This window comes from Eleginops maclovinus, chromosome 14, assembly GCF_036324505.1.
Source record: "Eleginops maclovinus isolate JMC-PN-2008 ecotype Puerto Natales chromosome 14, JC_Emac_rtc_rv5, whole genome shotgun sequence".
In the NCBI taxonomy this organism is placed as follows: domain Eukaryota; kingdom Metazoa; phylum Chordata; class Actinopteri; order Perciformes; family Eleginopidae; genus Eleginops; species Eleginops maclovinus.
This window is the reverse complement of record NC_086362.1, coordinates 5,983,457-6,007,689: the sequence shown is the minus strand read 5'-3', so window position 1 is coordinate 6,007,689 and position 24,233 is coordinate 5,983,457. Positions and strand designations below refer to the sequence as shown.

Below are 24,233 nucleotides of genomic sequence, written 5' to 3'. Positions count from 1 at the left end.
ACACATACACAGAGCAGTTTAACCTGAAAATGATCCTTTGTTTACACGTGACCCCTCTTCATAAGTGCTAAGTATGTTGCAAGCCCTAACCTGAGTGACATTTTGTCAAATAATTTAATTTGAATATTGTTGAAAGCCTGAAAGACTTAAACTCCAATATTTAGTATTTCACAAAAAACACAAGTAGAAATAGAGAGTCATTAGGGAGGCATTATTAAATGACCCTTTAGATTTATGTTGGACCCTACAGTATATAGGCGGTCTGACCCTCAGGTGGGAAACAACTATGGCAGACAAAATCACTACAACAGTCTCTGATCTGATCTCTGACTGGACCTCGAAGAATCAAGACGGCACTGAGAAGGGCTGACACTCCAGGCTATAAGCTATTTATTTGTATGACGGTATGATCACAGTGGCCATAAATGACAAAGTATTAAGGAACAAATTTGCTTTTGAAGAAACTACCTCTCTGTTTGTATAGTTTTTTGTTGTTTGTTTTCACATATACATTTTTCCAACGTGTGGTACAAATATTTCCTCTGCTTAAGCTGTCTGCTGTCGTGCGAAAATAAAAGATGAATAAGCTCTTGGCGTGATGTTGGGATATGGAGCCTCTTGAATGGTCATGCACACGGCATTACATGTTTAAAAAGCAGGTCGTAGAGTTTTAACACGTTTACCTTTAAATGGATTCATTTCATGGCAATCATGCTAATCTTGGGGTTTACAACTAGTGTAGATGAATTACCCTTTAATTATTCAGAATTGTACAAATGAAACCCAACACAAGTGTATCATGGGACGTTTGACACATTTGTTAGCCCAAACATTATATTCTCAGCCGTGTGAGCTTGGACTTTGAAATCAATCAGGCTGCCAGAATGGGGTCAAATAAAAAAGTTAATTTCCTCGTATGGGTAGAGGCCATTCCTGTGACCTTTCAGCCCAACAGGTTTGATGTAGCGTCTGGCTGCCTCATAATACGATATACCCCCGGGGCCCCTACGGCACGACTGAGGTGATACCAACATCAAACTCTTACCACCCCCTTTTGCTGTGACTGTGTGCAGCCACATCAGCGGCGCGTTACAAGTCCATCTGCCAATGTTCCAACTGCTGTTTGCCGCCAACACAGATTTATGTCCCTAAAAACAAAAGAACACAGTATCCTTGACCGTGTAATGTTTCAAATGATAGGAACAAACAGGTAGGTGTGAAGTGGCTGATGGGAAATAACAGGTCTGTGAATTTAGCCAAATCGTTCTAACTGTGAAAGCCTAAAAAAGTGCAGATTTATGTTCAAATTGTGCCAATACATTATGCTATATGGTTTTATGAATCAATACAGTCTCGCTGCTCTAATGTTGTTTTACTGATTTATAGGTCTGATGAGGATTTCTGAGAGTAAAATGTATTCGAGTGTATCAACAGTTCTCAGTTTTTATTTGACATTGAACAACCATGGACTTTGAAAACAAAGACAGTCTCAGAAATACTGTGAATAGAAAATGTGGCTACTGTTGTGAGGGGGAGTGAAAGCTTTAAAGCGTGCTATAAAGGCGATTTCAAAAAGGCGCATGTCATCATCCCTTTTGTCGAAACGTACACAATGGGATGGTACATTTGAAGTTTACAGTACATAGCAACCATAGGAATTTATAAATGTGCCATAGGCATATCTCGGATGGCATGCCTTTTGATATGGTAAACTTTAAGGCTTAATGGAATACACCCTGAGATACATGTTTTCTGACAAATCAAGAGGTTTAGTATACCTAATTAGCTTTTCATTCGAGACACAATGGTAGAAATGACACATTTGTTTGACAGTAAAACAGCTCATTCTCTCCCCAAAATATGTCACTCAAAAGCAGTAGTGGTTTTTTATGTCTTTATTGCGGCTGACGAATACTGTGAAAGATGAAAGGCCTCAGAGTACTGTGGCTATAACGCTGCTACAGCTGACTGCCTTCAATTTTCTCCCAGACATCAGACTGGGCAGTGGGGAAATATGGGCCGGCCAATGTCTGATTGCAACAGCAATCCCATCCTAACAGAGCTATTTGGTGACTGAGCCCTTCAAAAAGAAAGTTGAATTCAAATGTATGTGTTTACCTGTGAAAGCACATTTTGAAGCTCCCCTCAGACCTTTCATTCTTTCAACCGTGAATGCATAAAAGCACAAGCACGCTTGGGTTGTCCTTCAGTTTCGCAGCTATAAAACTTCAAAATAACCCACAGAGCTTCACAGGACATCTTATAAAAAAGATAAAAGATCAAATTCTAATCATGCATTGAGCTCACAGTGTTTTCACATTGAAATATAAGCTGCTGTTGCTTGGCTCATTATTCAACATGTAATTATTATTTTATTCAGACAAACTTGCTGAACCAGCATCAAATCATTACGAGCGACACCTTCATCTACAGTTCTGTGTGTGATGAATGATCCCATCTGTTGACTTCAGCCAAACATACATCACAGTGTAGCTGTCACACATAATGATGGAGAGAACCTCCGTCGCTGTTCACTAACCCTCACAGCTAATCTAAGATTCTCAGCCTGAGCAGAACGCTGGCCATTATCCAGAACGACTTGGATAAGAGGAGGGGTGAACTTTGAAAGAGACTGCCTCAGACTTTCTCTTCAATTTTACTTTTGCGACTTTTTCAAAACAGGAGCTAAACTTAGAAACAGAGACAGGACACTAAAAGCAGGAACAAGTTGAAATGTAAAGATCGCATGCAGGGAAATGTAAATGATGTCTTTCAACCAAATCGTGAAACTAACCAAAGCTTGTTAGTCAATCTCTTTCAGATTTCTGAAGACCTCCCTACCCTTTCTGTGGCTACAGCCTCCCTCTGTTTAATCCAACAGAACTAGACAAAAAAAAAAGGAGTCACATGTTTTAAAAAAGGCTGTTTAAGTGACTGAAACAGCTGGGTACTACGTTTGTATTGAATTATTCTTAATCAGATTTTGAAAAAATAAAGACAGTATATATTTTGAGAAGCTTAACATAATCCAACACATAAACAGGACATGTTACAGACTACAAACAACAAAGGAAAAGCAAACCGACACAAGGCTGATGCATTGATGTGCAAGGACTTTGCCATTGTAGCTAATTTGAACAGCTTTATATACTGTGGGGTAATTTAATTCATAACAAAGCTTGGAATAAGTAGAGAGTGACATAAAAAAGAGAAATACAAATGTCTTGAACACCTTAACTAAAGGTTATTTATCTCTACGTTTAGGAGCCACTGTTTTTAGTATCTTGTGTTGATGGGGAACAACACTGAGATGCAGGAGAACAGGCGGACTCCCTAAACACCCCATAAGTCACTTTTATTGTTTTGTTTGCTTCAGTGAGCCCGAGCAGCCTGGGGGAAGACATGAAGGCAACCAGCACGGCTCAGGTTGACTCTTCCTCTCCATCGCCAAGTCTACTGCAAACCAGCCACAGCTGATCAAATCCAATCATACATCAGGACTTATCTTCCCGTGCGAACAGTGTCCAACAGTGCAACACAGTTTTTTTTGTCAAATCAAATACACAATTATAATTATAGCCCGGAACTTAGAGCCTGAGGCACGGTGTGAACGTGCTGGCAATTACTTGTGCAGGGTGTGAAAGGGCACACCAAAGAAGAATTCATTTATTATCAGCTCATGCCACTGTTACATGTGTCAAAGTTAGTGCTTTCCCACCGGAGAATAACCACAGCTGCTGTAAATATAGCAGGACATATTAAGTAGATAAGCATGTGTTGGGTTTGTGCTGCTAAACAAGAGTTTTAATTTCCAGCCAGAAGCAACAACGAATCAAGATGAATAAAAAATGCCATTACAAGACTCAACATCTTCTTTATAGGCAATCTGTTCTATTAAACATCGTCTTACCCTTCAGTACATACATACATCCCTATAGACAATCTGTGTGCGTGCTTACAGCTTTTAAATATTAACTAAACTAAATATGACTTTAAAACTGTGTGAGGGTGAACCAAAACAGTAAGCTCAAAGACACTTCAGTACACCAGACAGCTGAAGGGGAGGTGGGCATCTGAAGGTAATTATTCTGTGTGTGTTGATCTCTACAAGCGACACCTCCTACACACAAGGTTATTTGTTACAAAGAAAACAGGAATCAAGGAAGCTTAATGAACACGGTGCGTCTGTTTGTTATCAAGGAGAAAAATCAACAGAAAAAGCCTTTAGCAGGCCGGTCTCGTTCCAAGGGCATCGAATCCCAACGCTCCGTTTCAGACGCACTGCGCTTCACAGTTACCCCAATGTAAAGCAATCTGTGTCAACATGTGACGCTCAGAGAAACTGGTATAGTAGTGAAAGTCTGCGTAGAATGGAAGCGAATAGAGTATTTAAGTTAGGAAGGAAGAAGGAAGGAAGGAAGGAAGGAAGGAAGGAAGGAAAGGAAGGAAGGAAGGAAGGAAGGAAGGAAGGAAGGAAGGAAGGAAGGAAGGAAGGAAGGAAGGAAGGAAGGAAGGAAGGAAGGAAGGAAGGAAGGAAGTCAAACAGCACTTAAGAAAAGGGACTGGGGTTCTTGTCCCATGTAAAACCCAAAGTGGACTTATTTTTGTTGCATAGATAGTCACAACTGAATAACATGTTTCAACATAAAGAACCCTCAGGGTCAATAAACTACACCGGGGGCTTCTGCCCGTGGAGCAAATATGACGAGTAGGAAATAGCTTATGTAATGTGCAAAGGGAAATAAATTCCTTTGTAGGCTTTGCATGAAGGTTTGTGTTCAGAGAGGAACCTCTAAAGAGATGAAGGTCACCATCTGGCCAATAGGACTTTGTTTCAGGGGAGAGGATGGATGTCATCAGTTCCACCTGCACTGTTAGCTGCAGTATAAAAAGGCCTTCAAAGTAAATACCCGTATCTGCCCCAAAGTTGTTGTGAAATGAGCCTGCAGCAGTGCATTTCTGTGTGTCACGTGCAACACAGTCCCTTTTAATGTGATGAAATGAGCAGTGGACTCTGAAAATAGTGAAGAAAACATGCACTACTGCTGTCTTTAAGAGGTGCTTGATGGTTAGATGAGCATAGTTTCAAACTTTACACACTTTTAGGCAACTATAAATAAGTGTCCGTAGCATCTGTAGGAATGATTTAGTAAAATGACCGTCTTCCTCCTAAGACATCCTCAGCTGAATCAGGATCGTACCTGTATATCATAGCAGGAACCATTAAAGAGACAACCTCTTAAGAGTGTAGGGATGCTTGCCAACTCTTACACCTCTCCCAAGGACACAGGGGGCTTAAGGAGTAAGCCATCAATTCAGCATTTCACCTGAGACGCAATTCTAACGTCATTTTTTTAGAGGGACAAAGGCAAAGTTCATTTACAAACTTTACAGACATCCTAGGAGAACGACGAAAACTCAACAATGGCTGTCGTGTAAAACTGCAGCAATAACAGGAAAGAGGAACATTAAAATCTACACACATTTAGACAACTGAATATAATACAGGAACTTTATACAAACAAAAACACAGATGTTCCATTATATAAAAAGGGTAAAGACATGCTAATATCTCTCGGAGGACGTACTAAGGCAAGGCAGTGCTCTGAGCTAAATGCTAACATCAGCATGCTAACATTTGCTAATAAGGACTACACATAAATCAGAACTGAGTTACCTGAGAAGGAGAGTATTCTTTCAGTTACAGACAATTGATGCAATTATATATATATTTTAGGATTAGTTCTATGTTAACATCTTGAGATCTGACAGATTTGAATCAAAACACTGAATGACTCAAATTAAATCATGTGATTTTGTGTTCCTTCTTCAAAACAAGGAAAACCCTTTGGACCACGATGTGATGCAACGCAGAGTTGAATCAGTATTATTATTGTGTAACTTTTTTAAATGTTGTTTAAAAATTCAGGAATCTACTCAACAATAGGGAGAGTGTGATGTAGTGGATTCTGGACTCATGACTCATCTTCTAGATAATCAGAGCTATGAGTAGCCCGGGTGTGGTGGTGATAAGGCTTGTGCAATCTGGAGTGGAGGAGGAAGCTCGAGATTACTATAGCAATGTCAGCTTTCAAAAGTAGCCCCTTAGTATTTTTATGACAGCACTGCGAGACCGGGAACTGACATCTCTCTGCTGTGAACGAAAGCGTGGAGGGTTGTGCCGCTGTGGCCTCCAGTCATCTCTGAGAAATCTGTGTGAACAGAGTTTATGTGCTTCCAACTGTTGTTCCTGCCGGGCCCTCTCTCTCTCTCTCTCTCTCTCTCCCTCACCCACACAGTCTCCTCCTGCCACAGCTGACTAAGTCTAACTGTGGCGGGCACACACTGTTTGTTGTTTGATCACTGGATTTGTTTCAGCACCTGCAGGCCCGCTGATTTGGATTTGGAGTCCCACTAGGTGCCAACAGGGAAACAAAATGGCAAGTTAAAAAAAAAGTCCTCACAATTGAAATGCTTAAACTGAATGCTTAAAACACCCACTTACAGTATGTCACTATATCGGTTTCTTGTTTGCTTTATATTAAATGTTGCCTCTCCTTCACTGCTTTTCTATATTAATCAGAACGCAGCTCAGGGCAGGTCTGGGGTTTTCAGTTAACAGAGTGGCTCCTTGTTATTTATTATTTATTTAGCCAGGAATGTCTGAGATAAAAGAGTTCCAGGTAGTTCCGGTCAAGCTGTCGGCGCAAGCAGTTTCACGCCTCATTCAGCACCAAACAGGTGTGTGAGTGTTCATCTTCCATTAAGACTTACTGAAGCTACCGCTGCGCCCCAAACTGAATTTCTGCCGTCAGGGAAATCAGCGGAGATATTTTTAGTTTGTGGGTTGAAGGTGGAAATTACAACAAAACCACTAAAAACTAATCTATGTTTACTTCTTGATGCTCGGTTTTCATACATGACAGATTCTTGTTTTAATTATGTTTTGGCTGCTTACTCAGCCAGTGGATTTCAACGGGGGAGGATACCCACTGCTTTAACTGTCATCAATCACAGCTCTAGTAAACAACCACGGGGTCATATTAACCGTTCACCTGCCATCATGTGTGATTTAACACTGATTTCACTCGTGTGTCCACAAATACGCCTCGCTTAACTTAGGCGAGTGATCGTAAACAGCTCAGTATATTTAGCTAAATGTCACTTTCAGCGTCATCTTTCACAGGATTAATCCAATTTACAAAGATTGCACTTTGGATCCATCTATGAGGGGGAAAGCAGTCCTGATTTATGGAAGTGTGCAGGCTTAATGCATCGGATTTGCTGCTACATTTGTTTTTAAAATAAAGAAAAGTTGATTATGGATATGAAACAGTTGGCTGCTAGGTATTATATTAATTCTTTTATATGTAAATATTAAGGAATTCTGTGCACCATTGTGGATGTGCTAGCTTTCACATCCTCAACACCAAGTGCATCATCCCTGAAAGTCACAGTTATGATGACTGATACCACAGCCTCCTTTCTGACAGGACACATCTGCAGAACTCTGGCTCATGTTTTACAAAGAATGGGATTCTTAAATATTGTTGGTACAAGACGCAGTATACTGTCTTAAGTTCACACTCAATACATAAAGACAAGATTAATCTAAAAAACTCCAGGTCACTCAAGCCTAAGAAAACAGAAAAAAGAATCAAACTCAACAATGATCGTCGTGAAAAACCGCAGCAATAACAGGAAAGAGGAACCTTTAAAAATCAACACACATTTAGACAATATATTTAACAACAAAATATTTAAGATAAAAACGCTTGAAATGTTAATCAGCACAGGCAACATATCCATCCTTAGTCCTTCATGTGGTCAAATAAGATTGGGGATAAAGTGTCGTTATGTAGTAATAAAGAATGATTGACAGTTTGTCCATAGAAAACAAGTTATTCTGCTTCAAGGAATTTTAAACTCCACAACCAGGAAGTTCTTACACTGTTCTTGCAACTTTGCATTCATTCAATTATAATAAGTTTGACACAGGGCCAAAGTAATCGCACCGCGAATACTGCTGCTGCTAAAATGTTCACTCCTATCCTTAATGATGTCCAGAGGGAAGCATTATGTGTATTCTGACAAAGAGCAGGGAGGGTTTTTGTCAGAAAAGAACATCCTTCAAGACAGAATAATAAATTGGGATCTAATCAAGTTCTCAGAAAATATCCTTGAGCTCAAAAGTTGTAATGTTTTCAGCGGAATACGGCCAATACCTTACAGTAGTATTGTTGCCAGTGTTCACTCTTTTATATTGCTGTTTCTATGCAATGTACAGAAGATAAAGAAGTCATGCCCAAGTCTCACTGAGATGCTCTTTTAAAGCCTCTGCTCGCCGCCTTCTGTTAAGGTTGATTTGTGTTTAAAAATGGTCGTCCTGCATGCGTCAGGTGATTAATGATCGTTATGGTCATATTATATTCTTACTCATGCAATTCAAATTTGCCCCTAGGGATTAATTAAGTCTGACCCAACCTAACCTCCTACATATGGCATGGAAGGCTTATTTTTTACATTTCAATTGCATATTAAAGAGAAATCCTTCAAAGACTTAGACTGTAATTCCTGGTGCCGGATTTTCTCATTACTCCCACGCTGCGGCAGAAAGCAGAGATAACAATTGTGTTTTGAATCTTGTTTTATGTAAAAATGTTGGGACTGTTTTTATGGTTCCTGTTGCATCTTTTCATTGCATTCCTGTCAAGCTTTTGTGGTCTCGCTAAATCTATGCACATGCTGCCCTGTGAGGTCTTCACACTGTGGCTCCACCTGCACTGTGATGAATCATTCAATGAATTGCCAAATGTCCATGTTTGTAACATCTGTGTTTATTGCAGGAGGCTTTTGATGTCTGAGACTCAATTTCTATACTTATTCCGCCCAAGCCGAGGTGACAGAAATGGGATTTTGGCTGAGAGGTAATGAGATAAAAATGACTCTCCTTGGTATTCTTGTGACAAATCTGCTGGGAGATTAGATTCAAGTGAATAACACCTTCTTAATTCAATAACGTCTTCATCCATCTCCCATTTGAACGACTGAAAATGTGATATAGATACCCTCAAGATACAGGTTTTCACAAGCCATTTATGCACTAGAAAGCCATCAGGTAAAAATGTTGATTTACATTTTCGGGAGCCTCTAACCGTAAATAAATCTTCAGAATAATTACAGCATCAATAGAAATTCATCTGAGGACTCTAAAGAAAGCAACAAGTTTGAGCGGACATCTGGAAGGCATTGGCCGTGTTGTTAATGGATGCAGGAAAGTAAGAGCGAAGACCCCCGAGGCCATGCAGCATTCGGTGTTCCGCAGCTCTTTAATTACTTGGAAGGCTGAAATTTAGCAGACGAGAGGGCCAGACAAATGGGGCCCTTAATCATGACCTACAGAGATCTGTTTATCCGCAGGAGAACCTGGTGGAATATGCTGGAACCAGAGCCAATAAAGGTGATGCGGAATATTAGCCAACAAGCTAACGTTGGAAAATTCTTCCTTCTACTTTCCTACTTAGGAACTGAAATGTTTAAGAACTTTGTAAAGTCCCAGGAAATTACGCTCTTCCTGCATTTACAAGAGCTCCAGAGGTTTCTTAACTGCTAAGGAGATGATCTGGACATGCATCAACAAGGAAGGAGTAAATAAGACTTTATAGCTCCTCACATAATCTTCCTTACAAAGGCCTCAGTGTAGGGTCAAGAGCAAAAAAGTGCTACCATTGTAAATTTAACCAAAGTTCTGTGTGAACCAAAGTGTAAAATAACCAATTGTTTACCACTTCTATGTAGCATATAGCTATCTCCCCCTATGCATCCCAAGTTTCCCTTAAAAAAACATCGGAAATCGAAATTTTGGGTCAGAATGGAAAGTAATCTGGCCAATGTGAATTTAGAGGATGCTTTTTAAGCCAGAGAAAAACCTAGTATCAGAACCATTTCAACAGTTGAAATGACATCCTCTTTAAAATGCTGTCGTAGCATTTCCAATAAGCGACTGCAGTAAAGTTGAAGCCATTACAACCGAAAGAGTCACGTAAAAAACGGACAAAAGCCAGAAAACAAAAGATAAAAAACAAAATGACACACTCAGTGGAGAGACAGGATGGAAATCGCCAGCTGAAGTGGTGAACAATCAAAGTGGTCCTGTTGCTTTGGTCTGATAAACAATTTTTACCATATTTCTGTCTCTGAGAGGAAAACCTGATTCAGATACTGTTGATTTATCTCTACCCCGCAGCTGTCTTCATTAGACTGATCAATCGGGCCGTTAATGGCAATATTGTGTTGCTCTTATCAGCAATGTCATCAGGCGGTTTCTCTGCTTTCCCAGTCAATAACGTCAGTGTCAGATTCCTCTGGCTACCGGTGTAATCCCCTTAAGACAGCATTAAAAACAGAAGGCTGATTATCAAACATTTCTCATTACAGCGGGAATTAAGAAACCACAGCTATACTGTAACTGTTCCGCATGATTAATTACAGACTTGTCAATCAGTGAAACTTCAACGTCGCTAAGCTTCTCATTCTGTTTGTAAAGCAACTTGTTTTTTCTTTGTGAACTCCCAAGAATAAAAAGGTCTTTGTCAGTTCTGAGGAGGGTACGTCCTGTGATTCAGAGCTTTGTTGCATCAGTGTGAGAAAGCTTATTGTAAGGGCTTTATATTCTTCCTATCTCTGCAAAGCCACTGTTATTTCTACTGCCTCATCTGTTATTGCACTCCTCACAAAGTGCTGCTGCAAAGGTCAGCTAATATAAGGCGCTTGGTCAAAGTAAAAGATTCAAGAATAATATTGTTGGACACCGACTGAACTCTTCTCTGTGCTCACAGATAGGGATTTGCATTTGTCCCGTCTTATGCACAATGTTTCCCCTGCAACCTCGTGGGTTTCTTTACCTCATGAATAATATAATGCCCCCCACCCCCCACCTTGCACAGTCAGTGTCAGGATCAGAGGGCACTGGTAAATAATTCAGCAGCGTGGATAAGAAGGAGTCAAGGTCTAGATGGTGATGTACTGGTCCAATGATTCGTGGATCTTAAGAAATTGGTTTAAAAATACACTTTTTAATTGAACTATCACAGCTAAATGTATGTATTATTGTACATTCAAATGTTAAATGTGGACTTTCTGTCATCTAGGAATTTATGTAGGAGCTTAACTCAGCAGGGAGAAGGGAAATGTCTTCAAACATGCTTTTGAAAGTAGGATCACATTCAAGGACTCACTTAGTATCCCCACAGTATGTAGTATGTACTCAATATGACTCCCCGTTGTGAAGCATTGCAGCTAGTTTCGTTAAGCTCTTACATAAGACAAATATTTCAAAGGGGCCCTATTAAGTTTTTTTGCATCTCCCCTTTTGTGTGTTGTATAGGTTTGTGTGCATGTAGATGGTCTGCAAAGGCTCAAATCTCAAAGTTCCCTCCCTCCGTTACATACATAACATAATGACGTTAATACATAACACTCGCGCTTCTATTGGCTGGAGCTCCAACACATTGTACATGATAGGCTAAGGGGCAGGACCTCTCCAGCTAATCAATCAGAGCAGACTGGGCTCTGGTTTCAGACAGAGGGTGAACAGAGGTGCTGCAGCACAACAAAAATAGTATGGGAAAAATAAAGAGCTCAAATTAGAGGAACAAAATAAAAATATAAGCCTGAAAATGAGAATCCCATCTCATCTTCAAGCTGAAATTGGAAGAAGTGCGTCTTAAATGGTATAAAAGACTAAAATAAATAAGCTTGCTTAAAATACAGCAGCCATAAACATGTTTTGGGGAAAAATAAACATAGCTAACTTATGCGGATACTGTCGGTGTAAGATAGATATTTCTTTCAACTTCAAAAAACAAAATCCCCAGTGCAACGGTGAGCTGGAAAATAACTGAAAAGAGGAGCTGCATCAGTGAGAACAAAGCAGAGTCAGAGGAATGGAGCGTGCTTTTTCTGATTGTTCCACAGCAGTTGCGTTCTGAAGCACAAATAAACACAACCGTATAACCCTGAGGGGAAAGGGCCACTTTTTAATGAATGCAGCAGCCACAGCACATGCCTCCTTCTGCTGTGTGTGGCTCAGTCCACTGAGAGAAGGAGCCTTAATAGACAGAACTATAATTCAGCAAGGAATTCAACAGTCAAATCTCAACTGGAACACACTGAAGAACGCTTCTGACAATGTACGAGGAAAGGACGTCAAATTATACGTGAATCAAAATGACAGTTATTTCTTTATTCGTGCCCTTTCATCTGAATGTGTAGTGTGTGTGTGTGTGTGTGTGTGTGTGTGTGTGTGTGTTGGTATGCATAACAACACAGTCACAGGTGCTGCATGCCATGTGGAAACCAAAGACGTTCTTTTTTTTGTTTCAGTGAGCTCTGTGATTAAGTTTGAGGTAAGCGGCGGCTACGCCACCTGCGGCTCCATGCACTGTCAGAGTCTGGCAGACACACACACTCTGCATTAGCAGGGGACAAAGCACACTTAGGCTGTGAGCCATAACAGCACCTGGGAGGCTGATAAGAAAGTGAAACAGCAGTGATGTATGGTGACAAGTCTCCCATTTACCTACATAGGATCCAATTAACCCACGAGCAGGAGTGATGGATTCTGAAGAATGTGAGGAGAATGCAGAAAATTGGAAGCTATTGGAACAGAACAAGTGTTATAGCCCACGTGTGAGTTTGCACATTTTATCACAATGTTACTGTTTAGATTTTGGGATATTTTTTTAGCAAATGTGGCCGTACACATACTTGTGTTATATCTTGGTACACACAATATAAAGTGGAGTCTAGATGTTGACAACTGATTGGCCAAACTTGCTTCCTTACCACCCTAACCTTAGATATTTGAGTTCAATAATAGCGTTAACCAATTTGCAAGAGTTTGTCAATAAAAAGGGCACAAACCAGCGCATGGAGCGGCGTAAAAATGGAGGAAGATGGATGATATTTGAACACCCAAGCAAACAAATCCCCTCCAATAGATGAATATGAATGAATGAAGTACATTACATTTAGGAATCATTTATAAGATGCCGAATGCAGCGGTTTCACTTCAGGGATGTGACTAACCAAAATGTTCTTCCTCATCAATTACTTTCTTGGTATGCTAGCCGAGTCACTCCGCACTTATCAGAAATGCATGTGTATACTGCAGAGCCTCCTTGGTTCTGTGCTGACTGCATGTCTTGTTAAGTGAGATTTTTGGCATTGCCGTATTAAATGATGTTCCGACACATGACTGAGTCTAGGCTGCTGAAGAAGACAGACAGCTGGAGGCAATGCAAATGCCCTCGCTAACTAGACTCCTAGGAACTGCGTCCTGGCACACTGATTTCCCAAATATCCCATTGATATGAAAGCCTAGTAACACCAATTTGCATTATGGAAGTGGTTTTCACTAAAAACAGATATGCTATATTCTCTCCGCACAAGAACATCGTGACAGGCGATCTTCTCCGTCTGAAAGACTCATTTGGTTTGCTGTGTGAATGCGAAGGAGCCCTCTGCCTCCTTGTAATGAATTGAGCTGTACATTATGCACAGGGGCCCAGATACAGCCTTAGCCTCCGATGTGCACTCGTCGTGTCTTCACTCGAGCGTAATTGCAAGAGGCAGGTGCTCGTCCTCATTCTCAGCCCACGCAGGTGTTAATTCCACAGAGCAAAATGCACTTAATAACCAAACTGCTCACTCTGGTGTCTTCTGGTGATCTCAGAAACAGCTCAGGGCCGGGAACCTGATTCTGTCAAAGTGCTGCTGGGTAATTTGTAACTCTCAGAGGCTGTCTGAAATCTCAAAATTGAAAGCAGTTGTTCCATACAGATACGTTGAAGACCAATTACATGGCTGGGCTGTACGATAAGAAAATATAAAATCCCATTCTTTAAGATATTGGGGAAAAGCCTTACTCAAGCTCCACTTCTTTCTCCAGAACTTTTAAATTGCATGTTGCTGTTTTCATCAGCAGGTCATCTTGCTCAGTTGTCATCACTGAATAACTCAACCCTCATCACAGGTGGTGGCGGGAAGTTTCACACTTAGGTTGCGTGACTATAGAGCCACTCGATCTGCTGACAGTGAGACGATTTCCAGAAAAACAAAACTGCTATGCATAGAAGGTAACACATAATTAAGGGGTTTTTGTAACATGCAGCAGTTTAAATGCCTTATATAGTCATTTATTCCACTTTCAAAGCACGTTGAATTAAACTGGCAATCAATTACAATATACAAACATGTTTCTTCATTGTAAAAAAGTAAAGTCTTGTTTGGTTTTTTTTCCAAAAAAAGAGATTGGTATGGTAAGAAAAGACAAATGTTCACATTAATCTAAATTGACTGTGTTCAGGTTTAATCAACTGTATCACTGAGTGTGCAGTACTGGCATTTCAGATGTGCTTACTTATCATTTCACCTCAAAAAGAACATTTTCTGACCCTACTGTTGTCCGCATTTTTGTCCTCGCCAATACAGAAGGGGTCAAAACTGTGAAAAGCAGACACAAGGAGTCCATGCTCTGCCTACAGTGAGTCACAAGACAAGATCCAGTCTCATATGAGAGCTGGATGAAGTCAGTTAAATCAAAAGCATATTTACACGGTGATATATTAACCATCATGCCATTGGAGAATCCATCTGATGATGTCCATGATTTGAAGATATGTAAGGTCAAATGTCTCTGACTTTATGAAGATATGACGGTGTCTGCTCGGGGATGTAATAATCTCAGGTAATGTAATTTTGTTCTGTAGCAGCGCACACAATCTTACTGATAGATGAGGCTTTCCATTTCCCTCCATAGACCTAGACCTAAATGGTCTATTAATGAGCCTCTCAGTGATTGTCTTTCGGCAGTAGGGCTTTATGGCCTCTCTTTGTATTGCGGGGAAAGAAATAGTGCTGCACTGCGCCGCACTTCAGAAATAAATATGGCTTAACAATGATTTTTTTTATTGCACTACCAATCGGCACTTACTATAATCAAAGAAAAGGTGCATATTGTGATCATGTGATGTCACTTGAAATGCTTCCTGCTTTATGATGTCGTTTATACCTGCCCTTGTGTCTTCCCTTTTTAAGGTTCAGGTTGGATTTAACTGTTACTGGTTCACACAGGAGCAACAGCAAATGAGACATTTCAAACAGATCAGCTTTCACCGACTAAGGCACAACACTGCTATCTAGTGGCCAGAGTATGGTGGTGCACACCCTGAATAAATTCATTATGTCCACTGTCATGTAGATTGAGAAGCTAAGTACATTGAACTTCGAAAGCTGCTTCCAAAATGTTATTAATCAAATAAACAAAAGTCATAATTACTATTACCAAAGTATTTTTCAGAGGATCCTCACGTATGACGAATTTATAAACAGGTTTGGGGGGTAACGGATTACATGCAAAGGGATTATGTAATAAGATTTAAAAAAGTATTACTTATTTGCATTTAATTATATATTGAGGTAATCCAGAAGAAACCAAAAGTGATCATCAGGAGACAACCCTTTTATATTTTGATACTGGGATTAGGTTACTGATTACATTCTTTTTGACAGATAACTAGTATTGGTAACTGAATACATTTTCAAAGAATCCCTCCAAGCCGTGCTTATAAATTAAAATTGGTGTCATTTGACTCACATGCCTTCAGAAAACATGAAATGGCCTTAATTATATAGATCTTATACAAATAAAAATATCTTCACCCTTCCATTTCTAACAGTGACTCTGAGTCCAGTACCAAAAACTACTACTGTTTCCTATTGATCCACTTGTTGATGTGTATAAACTGAGCTTTGCTGCCCTCAGCTGGCAGACTGTGTAGAATAGTGTTTTACTGTTACAGACAAATAAATAAGGTTGTTCTCTGGATCTGTTGCTCCTCAAAACTTGGATTTTGAAAATGTGTGCATATGGTGTCTATGCATGTCCTTCGAACTCACTGTGTTTTTATTAACGATGTTCAGATGTAAATTATCATTACGCAGGAACAAACACTTACATTTCAACTTTCAAACCCACCAAATCTTGAAGCTGATTGTTGTTCTCATTCTGGACATTTCGGTTTGTCGGTTTTCATAAAGTGATATAAGGCAGAGTAACAATAATCACGTACAGGCAGCAGATGAAAGTGAACTTAAACAGAAAATTACAATATGGTGAGTTTTTTTGGCCCTCCAGTTAAAGGCAGCTTCAGGCGCTGTGGTGACCTCCCTCACAGCCTCCCTCTGAAACTGCTTCCAATTAGCCCTTTTTTTCATGTCACACCATCCAAAATTATTAGCACATAACTTTAAAACTAGAGGTGTGTGTGTCACGAAAACGTCTCCTCTAGGTGTTGGATATTTTGTTCTAATCAGAAACACATTGGATGTTGGACCAAGTCATTATTCATCACATTTAAAGCATTAAACACATTCTGTTTGTTGTATGTTGGACACATTGTGCTTATATTTCTAGTTTAATATATTACATTTTCCCAAAATAGTGGACCTGTTTGCTCAAATTTGATATAATTATAATCTGTGTTAAAATGGGGAGAGCATTTATACAGTGTTGTTCTATATTCATGTGAAAAGCTTCTTTACATCATTTAAATTGCTCATCGGGGATGACTCTACACTTCCTATGGACATGGATGTAAACATCAAATGTGGATATACCAAAAATATATATATATATAAAGTTTATCATAATTAACCATTTGGGCCTTAATTTTAGAATCAAACTGCTTTTCAATAAATGTTGGTTTTTGTTGTGTTTTTTTCTTTGTCAAATAGCAATATTTTCTAAATAAAATAACCACTCATGGGGAAAAAACTAACTGAAATAGTCCCCTGAACATTAGTCCAATATAAGTTAGTTTACACAAAAGTGCACAAACTGCATTAGGATTGAGAAAATATTATAGTTGTGTGTGCCAAAATATTTGTGTTCGATGTGCGAAGAATTCCTCTGCGGAGAAACGCGTTTATTTATAAAGTCAAGAAAATAAATCAAACACCGTAACGTGTTTCGCCAACAGTGTGAATCACAAACAGTATAAGTTATTTTATCAAGTGGTCATTTTTCTTATCAACATTAAAAGATATCTGTTCAGTTTATAGATATGAACCGTTTTCAGCTCTGCCAATATACGAACAGATCAGTACCGTATTCTTTTAACCGTTTCACACGGATGAGCAGACTATATCTAAAGTTTGCAGATCTAAAACATGAGGACCCTATTTAGGCCAAACTGTAATCTGTAGGCCTGAGTTAAAGATTCAAACTATAAGGCTACTTTGCTTCAAGTGGAAATACTTGCTTTCTTCAAGCTGTAGCCAAAATAAAGTTGAAAACATATTAAAAGTTGTTTTAAATTGAAACAATTAAATACGTTTCTCGACATATCGGTTTTAATGTTTTTAGGTCTAATCAAAAGTAGATTTTATTCCTGACAAATGAACGCAGCAACAAAACAAAACAAAAAGAGAAAAAGATCCTTAAACAGGCTAAACATTTTTTAAATATATTTATAAACTCAAATTTGCATTCTCTTCCCAAAAACTTGAATTAGTTTGTTGAAGTTTAAAGGCTATAGGTCTACTTTAACGTAGGCATTTGAGCCAAAGCAATAATTACGCGTATTTATATATGAACTCGTCAAAATACTCCATTAATTATACATTTGTTGCTGAGTAAACATGTCGGCTCCAAACTTTTTATACATTGTACATTTTAGGCCTTCAAAAAAACTTCCAATGTGTCGCGACTCGCGAGTAAGGATTTCAAAAAGATAAAAACGATGCTTTTACAGACCGAGACGTATCCCGGAGATTTGAAGACCGGGTCTGCGGGATTCACCGCAGAGGAAGCGCGGAGGACTCGCGTGACAAGAGGAGTGAAAACACTGATGTGTCCTGCAGGCACACATTAAAGTGGACTCTCATCCTCACTGCCACTGCTGCTTTCCCGCCCTTCCCCTTTGCATGTATGTTTAATCAGATCAGATGGCCCTCAGACTCCGCGGGGACTATCCTTATATCGACCCTCATTCTAATAAAAGACAAGAAGTGGACATATAGCAGATTTCTGCTAATGTCTTCAGGGGAAAGAGGGGGGACGGGGAAATGGTATACGTTCCCGAATATTACTTCAGTTAAAGTAAGTAATATAACTGCGAATACTCTATTACAGGCCATGCTTTCAAAGATCAGTGTTAGCATCAAAATAGACTTAAAGTATCAAATGTAAAGTTACTCCATATGTAGATTATAGGATTATAATATGTGATTAATGTATTTGTGGCAGCAGTAAAGGCTTTTCTTTTACTTTATATATATGATACTTTATTTAATGATTAACTGATATATTATAAAAATACATTTTCAAGATAACTGAAGCTTTCAAATAAATGTATGTAAAAAGTACAGTACTTTTCCTCCGGGATATGATGAAATGTACTTACTCAAGTCATTTATTTGTAATTTGAAATATTTAGATTATTTTAAACACATCTTTTATATTTTTTCTTTAAATCAAACACTTTTCAAATAAGCGTTGGCCTCTTTTCTTTGGAATTTGCTCAATAGAAATAAAATGGGTTTAAAAATCATGCCATGTATAGATTTCTACTTTTATACGATAGATGATAAACTGGTTTTCTAATCTGGAAATGATCAAAAGGAGACACTTCCTCATTAGGTGTATACAGCAGCAGGAGGAAGCCCACAGGCAGGCCTCACTGCAGCTAATAGCCCGTGTGCTCCCAGCTATCCTTCAGGAGCATGATTTATTGAGAAATATGGACCCTGTGTATAAGCTAATATGACAGAAGTGCTTTGACCTCGGGGGGCAGTGCACTCTCCACGGTAGTCAGCTGCTACCTTGAGTGTACTTCTTTCTCACGCGATTGGGAGCGTCTTCGGCTGGGTGCCCATATTTTCTTAAGTCTGCATGTGAAAACGATCTGAACCTCGGGGTCGGATAGAGTGTGCTCGGGACACCATAGAGAAAAAGTTTCTATAATAAGACTCTCCTAAAAGCCTCAAAAGTTCGAGCCGTCTTTCAATTATTTTAAAGCTGAAACCATCCCAAGAATCAAGTGCTGCGTTAACATTTGACCCGGGTTCCTGGCACAGCTAAAGACATTAGTGGTATTAGAGGGGAGCTGATGTTTTCTCATTGATCTGATGTCCCATAAGCCCTGGTAGGCCTGTAATCCATCAGAAGTGCTCCTTCGTTCACATCCACAGGGATAAAACATGTTTTTCTGCGAAGGTATGTCATATCTGCTGCACTTCTCTAGTGATTACCTTCATCACTTCGACACACATGGAGAGAGCCTGAGATTGGTAAATCCTATAAATGCACTTATTCTGATGATAAATGAAACAAGATGGCAAATTGCAAAATGGAAACAATGCAAAACCTGTATTTCTCTATTAAAATGAAGTGTTTTTCTGCAGGGTTTCAGCTGGTAAAAGAGAAAATGTTCACTACTCTTGAAAAAGCAAAGAAGGGGGTGGGGATGTGCAGCATTATGACATAATGTGGTTAAAATATCAAGCCTTTTCCTCCTTTGTGCTGAGCTGACAAGGTGGCTCTAACAGGGGTTAATTTGCCGTCCAAGGGTTAAGCAAACAGGCATTAATAGTTTATTCACAGCAAAGAATAGTGCGTTTTCTTTGGAGGCTGGAGAAATAAAAACTCAAACTGAAAGAGAAGAGAAAAACAACAAGGTTATTTTTTGTGAGAGGCTGCAGGGGGCTTTTGCAATAAACCAAACAACTCCCAGAATGCCTTTTTGCTTTGTCCCGAATGAATTGGGCTCGGGGGTGCAGTAAGGTGAAGGCTAATAGGGATTAAGCAGGAAAAGTATGTGTCAGTTTCGATGCTTGTAATGTGGAGCGCTCTTTTTGGAGTTTCTGAGCAGGTATGAAACACAGATTAAGAAGCAGTTCTGGTAAGTGACAGCGGGAGTCTGGAGGTCTGTTTTCACACAGGGTCAGCGCTGACCTATTTGACACAAAAATTTGAAAACAGCGTGGTTAAAACCTCATCTGATGGGAACAAATTTGGCCTTTTGAGTTAGAAAAAATAGAGAGAGACTGCTGGTGAAATAAAACAACAAGGATGGTGAGCAGGGGTTGCAGGAGAGCTGGAAATCAGACAGATCCATCAATAGCTCCACGCTTGATGTGGCATAAAGGGGCCTTCTGGTTGACCGCATCTGTTAAGGCCGACCTAAGATGTCTGGCCCTCGTTGACCTCATATACACTATCGTATTGTAGGCCCTGGCTTTAACCTCAACAGCTTGCATTGCCGCAGAGGCCCATTATAGTGCCAGTAATGATTTGGAGGATTCCCCCAGAAGCAGACTATTAATGCAGGGAGTCTCATCCTGCACGTGGACAATCTCAGAATGTTATTTAATGATACTGCATTACAATAACATATGCATTAGACTCATTATGCACATTTGTTGGATGAGCTGTTGTCAAGAAATCAAAGTAATCCACAAGAGAATTGTTCCTTTTAAAAGGACTATCATATTAATGTTCAATTAACCTTTTTATCTTGTTGAAAACATCTGAAAATAAAAGTCAAATAGTCAGTTTTAGAAAGTAGAAAGTGCTTACATGCAATTCTCATACTTTAAATACAGTTATATTAGATGTAATGTTGATTGGTGTATTTACAAATGAGGATTTAACATGCATGACATATAGCTTGGCCTATAGGAAACATTTAAATTAAAATACCTAAATATGTAAAATAGAGACATTAGCTGCATGTCAACCAGCTACAACATCCATGGATGGATGGATGGAATTGCTACTTCACTAGGAAATACTTTCTCTATTGCAATTAAGAGTCAAATAATTATTAACACAGTAGGAAAAAAATAAATATAGTAAAATGTTTATATCCAAATTGGATTTCTGCTTTTCCTTTCTTGCAAATTTGTATTTAGAAAAGAGTTGTGGGTGTTCGTGCAGCACGTTATATTGAGGTTCAGTTCTTCACTGCATCATAATCGACATGAAGCCGCAGTGCCATCAGTAATCAGGAGACCCTGAACATGCCTCTGTGCTTCCCAGTGAGGCCAGAAAGAGACTGAAGTGTTTGGTTTTTGTGGCACGAGATGGTTTCTAGCTTTCTACGTAGTGGCACAGAAACATGTCCGCTTGAATTATAGTTTGGGAAAGACTGTTGGGACAAAAACAGCCAAACACAAGTTTTCCTGTAATTCTGCATCTTTCCATAATACCTCAACTGCATGCAAACGTCTTAAAAATGCGGCCTTCCACAATTTTCTAAAGCCCGCAAAATAGTTCCAGATTAATGTGAAGAAATTTCAAGCAATTGTTGTCTTTGATAAAAGCTCTTTTATATGCCTCGTCTCTGTACGACTGTATGGACCGCGGACCAATAAGTATAAAACGACATGCAATAGTTCCACTAAGAAATACCACACTCAAATTACTGTGCACTTAAGAAACATCCAAAATAATGATAAGTACTGAACTTCATCAGAAACCACATATCCAATTGTTGTTGGCTTATTTTTGACTTATCTAAATACTAGGGGAAAAATATGTCAACATGGCTTGATATCACATCTGGACAATATCAAACCAGGGGTTCACAACCTAAGGGTTGGAGTCCCCCAAGAGGGTCATCACATAAATCTGGAAGGTCATGTAAAGCTAGGAAAGAGGAATATTCCATTTAGTTTTTTAAATATGAAATAGTTGTAGGTCTCAAAGCTTCTAAAAATGATGTGAAAAACATTCAATAAGAATCTCCACTGCTCAGAGACATGTACAACCTTTGACAGGGGGTTGCAAATGGACCCTTGTTTGTTTGAAGGGCCCCAAAAAAGATATTCCCTCCTTTATCCTCTGCACTATGAGTGATAGTTCCTCCACACAACAGGCACCTTTGAAATAAAGTTACACAAGACTTGGTTATTTCACAAAAGAGATTAACCCATGTGGTTTTTTCTTTGTGCTTTCCATCACTGGTTTAAAGAGGGCGGGCTTTATTTGGGGATAATGTGATGTCACGTACGTCCATGCACCAATCAGGATTCAACAACATTTGAATTAGAATCCGAGACAATCTGGGGTTGTTTGCTCACTGTCAATTACATCTTATAAACTCTAACCCGCAAAGTCCTGAAGAAGAAGATTAGCTGATATTTTTAGCATTTGTGAGTGTTAATCGCTTCATAAATACTGGAGATGTCCTTTAATATAAACATGTGCTTCATAACCTGTGTTTCTTTTGTGTACATTCATTGAAATAAATAATTGTGAATTTTTTTAATGATGTGTTTTATTTAAAAGATAACATTGTCTTTCAACTTTAACCAAAAACAGTTTGAATCAGCGTACATTAACATCCATTTAGAATGTAATTAATGCTTATGCAACGGTTTGCTTGTATAACATAAAACTCTTGACCTTTCTTATGAATAAAGAAGGAAAAACTATGCAGCAAACTTCATACATTCGGATGTATAGTGATGTAATACGTTTACATAATGCATGTTGAATAATATGTTTAATCACTTACAAGTTTTTGTGTAAAATGTCTGGGGAGGTGTTACACACCGGCCAGAGTATTAGGTTGATAGGCTATTACTTGCAAAAGAGGCTTAAATAAAGTCAATTTAGTCACACAATGGAGAACAATTGTGCCACTAACTCCTGAGAAAACAAACGGTTTGTTGTTCTCTGCCTCGCTTCACTGATGGCTGGTCAGGGATTTTATACTCTTGACAGATTAACACTAATTTTACTCATGTTTTCTAACTTATATTTCAGTGTTTTATAAAGTTTACGTTTCAAAGATAAAAATCCACGTTAGATTCAATAACGTTTAAATAACATGCAGCCTGAAAACCTGCAGCCTGGAATGTTCTGAGCATTTGTTCAGGGCTACTTACAGATGAAAGTAAGCTTTTCATAGTGTTTCAATCCTATTACAACTCCAAACGAGGTGGTGTTTTACTCCGCCGTTCACAGCTTCGAAGCTGACCAAACATTCTCCACCTTCAGCATTGATTAACTCATGTTAAGCTGGAGCACACTGTCAGCCCATCTACGGACATTTAAGGGGGCAGAGATTTCCCAAAAACGTTGGTAAACTACACTTCAGTGTTCTGGTGAAAGCCTCGGTCAGTCAGTGTGAAAGTGAGACGTTGCTCATGGCCTGTTGTTGGGGCTACACTGGTTGGTCCTTTAATCCTGCTGCAAGGAAGATTAACATGTTCCCAGCTCCATGATCAGGATGGTGTTAACACTGTTGTTGCCTGCAGATATAGTGGTCCTTTTGGAAATGCATGTTTGCAAAACAAACAACAAACCACAGCATGAATTCTTGTGTGGACTTCAGGTATTTGGTGTAGTTTTTTAAAGTGTTTGTGCAAGAGAAGAAGTTCAACCACCCATCCACTTCCACTCAAAACTGTGGTTTGCTTATTGTTACGTCACTTTTGTTTTTCCGCATTCGTCCGCTGAAGGACGATGTTTTCTCTGCTCAATAGGATTGTTGGTCCTTCATGAGCTTCATTTGTGACGTCACAAATGTTTTGTAGACAAATATGTCCTACTATACAATTTAGCAATTGGGGTGTGGAAATTTGAGTTTGAGTAGAGATGTAATTAAATATAAATATGCTTTTTCTCAAAAATGATATATTGTTAACAATAATTATTATAATAATTCACGTTTTTATATGTGCCTGTATGTCATTGAGGAATCTTCAAAGATGTAGAATTATTTAAAAAACGAATTCAGGGCATAAAGCAAGATGCAGATACTCAATACAGTGCATTTTTAGACGTTTAGATAACCAATCTTAAAATGAAATCACCATAACAGCCGATAAATAAAATAAATGGTTAATAAAGGGTTAAAATGGACCAGATGTTCACCAGTTGCTTTGTATTTCTCTTTCCAGTCCAATTTACACAACAAATAGTTTGCTATTTATATTTAAGTACACTAATGCGTTATATACAGGAGGTTTCTTTCAGTGTTCTATCTTCATACTTATTTTAAAAATATGTTACAGATATTTTGAGGGTCTCCAGCTCTTTCACACTATTATTGTGTAAGTGTTTTAAAGTAAACTGAAAATGAAAGGTTGACGTGCTCTCCTTTCTCAGTTAAATGTGGTTCTATACGATCGAAAAAAACTTCCCTGGAACAAAAAAATAA

At 39.0% G+C, this 24,233-nt stretch overlaps 1 long non-coding RNA gene across 4 annotated transcripts in view; it reads right to left on the bottom strand.

Moving 5' to 3' along the window:
- LOC134876249 (uncharacterized) overlaps positions 1–24,233 on the bottom strand; it is a 101,401-nt gene that overhangs the window by 48,152 nt on the left and 29,016 nt on the right. For 2 of the 4 annotated variants that reach the window (XR_010167385.1, XR_010167387.1), the window contains one exon: positions 477–1,148. The exons of the other annotated variants lie outside the window; for them this stretch is intronic. This is a non-coding gene — a long non-coding RNA (uncharacterized LOC134876249). Of the gene's footprint in view, positions 1–476; positions 1,149–24,233 lie in introns of those variants that run through there. 4 annotated transcript variants of the gene reach the window in all.